The sequence below is a fragment of the Cupressus sempervirens genome, chromosome 7 (genome assembly GCF_028749045.1).
Source record: "Cupressus sempervirens isolate cs-2001-9-10 chromosome 7, ASM2874904v1, whole genome shotgun sequence".
NCBI classification, from domain to species: domain Eukaryota; kingdom Viridiplantae; phylum Streptophyta; class Pinopsida; order Cupressales; family Cupressaceae; genus Cupressus; species Cupressus sempervirens.
Window position 1 is genome coordinate 851,124,200 of NC_143124.1, and position 6,000 is coordinate 851,130,199.

Below are 6,000 nucleotides of genomic sequence, written 5' to 3' on the forward strand. Positions count from 1 at the left end.
ATGTGTCATAATATATTCATCCCATGTGTAAATCCTCATCATTTTCTCATCCAACATGGAATCATGGCCTTGTTAGGATGCCCACACTTTGGAGAGAGTGAAGTTTAGTTTATTTCATCTATTTCACAAACGTGTTTTTAGGGTTTTCAAGGTGCCACGTGGATGTCTAGGGATCTCATATATACAACAAAATTCAGCTTTAGCTTGGAATATGAGGTCCATAATAATGCTCTATTGTTAGCTAACAATAAAGGTTATTAGCATATGAGTTTGTATTTATAAATGTAAAAGGAGAACACATGTTAAAATGAATGGGAAGGAAAACATGTCCAAATGTATGTCCAAATACACTGTTCATGACCCTTGTTTGGTAAAGTTGTTGAAGAGCTAAATCTTGGATGGGAGTTGGGGATCAATAAGCATTTTTTGGAGGAGCTCTAAAATAGGAGAGTTATAGATATAATTTGTCTTTATATACCCAGCTCACATGTTTTTATTCGTTTTAGATAGCAAACACTTTACAAAAGTATGGCATCGATATGTAATCAAATCTTTTGGTTGAAAATAATGATTGGATTAAAATCTCTTCCATTTTGATTTGGATTGAAGTTACTTTCAAAGGAAGATTATGAGGTTATAATATGTTGTAGAATAGGAAAGAAGTCAATAAGGTGGGTTATAATTCAAGGGAAATTAACGTCTTTTAGAGTAATAGAATGAACATACAAAGGGTGAGTTCTAAGAAATAGGTTTCTAAGGATAAGTTTATTGTATTTTTATTATAAAATAAGATAAAATTAGTAAGTTGGGTTATAAGAAGTGTATTATTATGATATTTTTAGAAGTGGGTTTATCATGTCTATTATGTATGGAGTGTAGTTGTCAAATTAAGTTATAAGAAATTATATAATATCATTGTTTTTAAGGTCATTTGAATTTGACATTTTTTCAATATAAGTATGTATTATATAGTTTGTATGTGATGTTGTACTATGGTAATAGAAATTTAATTAATATCTAGACGTGTCCTTGACTGTTAATCCTTAAAAAAAAAATTATACTTAATTGGGCACTAGTAAGAAAGATCATATTGTAGTGTATAAAAAATATTTTTCATTGATATTGACGAGTACATTCACATCCTAATGCTTTCTTCTCTAACCACTCTTGTGTCACGCAGATATGTTTTTTGTGTTAGGTAGGGTTTTTTTGTAGGTAGATTTCGTCTAGCTTTTTATACGATTTCTGTAATGTTCCCATATTTTGCCTTCATGTTCTCCAAAGTCTAAGTGGAGGATAAGAAGAAATTAAATTAATTTCTTATAAAGTCATTCAATTAAAAATTAAAGGTGACTTTGTATTTAATTAATTTAATTATTTTCAAGGGGGTAGCTTCTAGGGTATGTATTAATTATTGGAAGGATGGAAGCCTCTCGTGATTTAATTAATTATTGCCAGGGAGGAATTTCTAGGGTATGCATTAATTATTGGAAGGAGGAAGCTTCTAGCTCTTGCAATTAATTAATGTTTTAGTTCCTTCTAGAAGGATGAAGAAAAGGATAAATAGGGTTGAAAGTCTCATTGCTGATCATCGGATGATTATAACTTGCATTTGATAAGAGCTTGGATGTGTGAATCACACTCCCTTCTTTTGGCAATAAAGGACGTTCATTCTCTGTTGTAACATTCTAGACGTCATTACCTTAGGGTTTGGCCTTTGGAATACATCTCTTTGTAATTGATTGCAACATTCTTAGCATTAATATAATTTCAGCCTTGGTTAAGCTTTTGGGCATTCTTGAGTGTCCATTACAATTTCATTTCTAGACTAAGCAAAAATCACTAAAAAAACAAAGAATAGAATAGAAATAATGATGTATAACAAAGTAAATACAATAATTGGTTAAACACGATTTAAAGTTGAACCTAAAGGTAAATAAAAAAGGCATCGTCTCCATATGCCTTCCTTACCCCTACTTGAGAGATTGTTAATGTTTATACCTAAAATGAAGTTGTTAAGGGATCTTCCTTATAGAGAAGAATTGCCAATTTAGTTCTTATCACCACTTGAGATTTGTGTGAAGAGTTTATTGTGATGAAGATGACCTACAACAAATGTGGGGCCTTGCCTACACATTGGAAAACTAAAGTGAGAGAACCTCAATTCTACATATGTAATAAACTCAATATGTTATCAAATCTTTTGGTTGAAAATAATGATTGGGTCAAGATCTCTTCCAATTTGATTTGGTATGAAGTTACTTTCAAAGGAAGATTATGAGATTATAATATGTTGAGTCAATTAAGTGGGTTATAACTAAAGGGAAAATGAATGTCATTAAAACTAATGGAGTGAAGATATAAGTGTGAGTTCTAAGAACAGGATAAATGTATTACATCTTATTATAAAATTATTAAGTTGGATTATAAGAATCATATTATTATGGTATGTTGTTGAGTAGTGGATTTATCATATGTCTATTATGTATAGGATTAAGTTGTCAAAGTAAGTTGCATGAAATTATAAAATAATAAATTTTTAACGTCATTTGAATTTGATATTTCTTGAACATAAGTATATATCATATAGTCTTCTTGTGACATTGTACTTTGGTAATATATTTCTAAATAACATTTAGATTTGTCCTTAATTGTTAATCCCTACGAAAATTTTATACTTAGGGACTAATAAGAAAGATTGTATTATATTGTATAACAAAATATTTCTCATTGATATTGACACATTCACATTCTAATTCATTAATCTATAAATACTCTTGTGCTAAGTAGATATTTTCTTTTGTGTTAGGTAATTTTTTTTGTAGGTAGAGTTTGTCTAACTCTTTTTATAAATTAGTTGCTATACTAAGGAGAAATTAATAAAAAATAAAGAATGATATAGAAATAATTATATGTAACAAATATACAATAATTGATGAACTATGATTTAAGTTTGAGGCTTAAAGTAAATAATTAAGACATTGCCTTCATATGCCTTCTTTAACCCTACTTGATAGATTATTAATGTTTATGCCTAAAATGATGTTTTTGAGGGATCTTCCCCATAGAGAAGAATTGCTAATTTAGTTCTTAATGCCACTTGAGTTTTGTGCGAAGAATTTGCTATGACAAAGATGACCTAGAAAAAATGTGAGACCTTGCCTACACATTGGAAAACTAAAGAGAGAGAACCTCTTTTCTACATGTGTAATAAAATTGGAATTGTTCATCTCAATATTTGCCACCACTAGGATAGTATGATGTACTACACTTGGTCCAATTTACAAGCTAATCTCACTAGAGTTTTAAAGATTTTTGATCGTATCATTTTAATAACTAAATTATTTTGTTTACTATGTGAGTTGAAATCCTTTGATGATGGAATACTTGGTGAGCATTGTGTTATGAAGCCACTTTCTAATAATGTTTCATGTAATGTCTCACTAAGAAATTCATGTAGAAGGCATCTAAGCTAAAATAAATCGATTACAAAATATTTTTAAAAAAATACAAGTGTGCAATAAATTTCAATTATGATATCATTTTACCAATATTGGATGTATAATTTAAACAAAATAAAACTTTATATACTTATATCCTCAAAAGATTGAAGAATGATTAAAATAATCTCTAACCTATGTCCTCAACGGTTCCCTTGATGTTTCTAATTAAGTAACATTATCATAACACCATTGGTCTAACTAAAACCATGAAGATTCACCGAACAATAATCATGAACATGATCATTATCATATTTCTAGCCACATTTTAAATCCCCAGATTAATATTTCTTATTTCTTTCTTTCAACATAACAATGAGATTACCTAACATAAAGTAAGTGGAATATATACATACATATCATTTCATGTAACAATATTAATTTATTATAAGATCCCAACTATTACATAACTATCATATGTACAAATTACAACTACTCTTTTCATGTTTACAAGTACACATTATGAATACAATTGCATCTTCAGAAGTATAATTACATCTTTTCATATTGAATATCTCCGAATATTAATTAGTAGAATGATACAAATATACATAACATGATATGATAAAATGAGACAAATTTGAGTAGAAAGAGTATGGATACAACAACACAAAACTACCATGAACACAAGTCTAGTGACCTTGGTGGAAGAAATCACTACAAGCTAACCATGTGGAACCCTAAGGTCCACCCTAACATATTGAGGAGATAGACGCCATACTCCAGACACACAATCATCTAACACAATGAAGGGATGGTACATAAATTATAAGGATGCAAAGTAAATAGGTATAAAAAACAAAGTCAAAATACAATAGAGACAATAAAACAAATGATGGAGACCTAGGAAACATACAAGGAAGTATTATCACATAAACCTTCCCCTTGGATTAATCTATACATTCACTTGACGCTGATCCCCAAGTCTCTTATGTTACCCTCAATAGTCTTGGGACCTTGACTCTCAAGTGAGAACTTATGTGGAACCCGATAATCCTTATGAAGGACAATGAATTATGATCATGCCAGTTCAATATGCGCCAAAAACAAATTGGCATCATATCCCACACTCATCATTAGCCTGTATTGTAATTCAAAGCATAGTTGAGGCACAATTCATTATATTTTTAAAGTTTCCACTAGTTACTTTTAATAAGGTTATCACTTAATTAACAACTCACAATGGGCTACCATAGATGATCGCTTTAGGGCCCTAAACCCTAGTGTGAGTTACTTCTTGATAATGCTCCTAGATAATCTACCCTTAAGCACCAAACTATAAAAAAGGTGCATAACAAAACTTACACACACACACACACACACACACACACACACACACACACACACACACACACACACACACACACACACACACACACCTTGTAGAAACATCACATATATAGGAATCAAGAAATCAAAGTTTGGAGCATACATGATTAAATTGCATATCAATATCCAAATCTATATCTCTATAAACCTCTATGTGGATATCAATATAGTCACTATATACCCATATTGATAAGATTATCAAAGGATCACATCCAAGTTCCCAAGTAAAGTTCAATTGTCAATCTCACATAACAATAAAATATAAAATGCAATAACATCATTGGGATGCATCACATTATTTGGGTACAAAAATGTATCTGAAAAGAGCACTTAAACATAATCGACAAGTAACTCCAATGCACCAAACGAGCATTTAAGAAATGAAATAATAGAAAGGATAACAATGAAACATACTAGGCTATCAAAAGTTTAATGATACTCCATGAGAAATCACCTTATAAATCACGATAAATCAATGAATAAAATTAATCTCATAAAACCCAATAAAAGTACAAACATAAAGGTTAGAATACAACATCAAAAAGACACCTGAGCCTCCATAATCATGTCAAAACCCAACATATAACCCTCACTACATAACTATCATAGGAATGCAATCTTACAAGATCAATATTATCACAAAATCACAAATGAAATGCACAAAAAAAAAAATTATGCATTCATGATATCCATGCTTCAAATAATCTGTAGGACCATCAAACATTCAGAATGTTGCCACACAATAAAGATGAATAAGGAAACATGAGGACTTATAGAATAATAAGGTGGTACATTAGAATGAAAGTTCCAAATTAAGACATTACAACCTATATTTTAATAGTATTCTATCGTCATATTTATAACATTTACTGCCTTTTTTTTAAAAAAAAGTCATGGGAGAAAAAGACCTTAGCAATTATGCTCATATTTTCATGCCTTTCTTCTTTTCAAATTTCATGGTTTCTTATGGGGAGGACCCATCCTCCCCCTCTATATCCCCAAGGGTAAATTCTTTTGGTCTTACTACAATTCCCACTATTATTATGAAGCCCCAAATCACGGTCACCCATGCAACTTCTACTTTGATTATTGGGCATGTTAGTGTCTCTAAATAGTTATCCACAACACCCTCCAAAGCTGGTCCGAAATATGTGCTCGTGGGGTCTCCCCA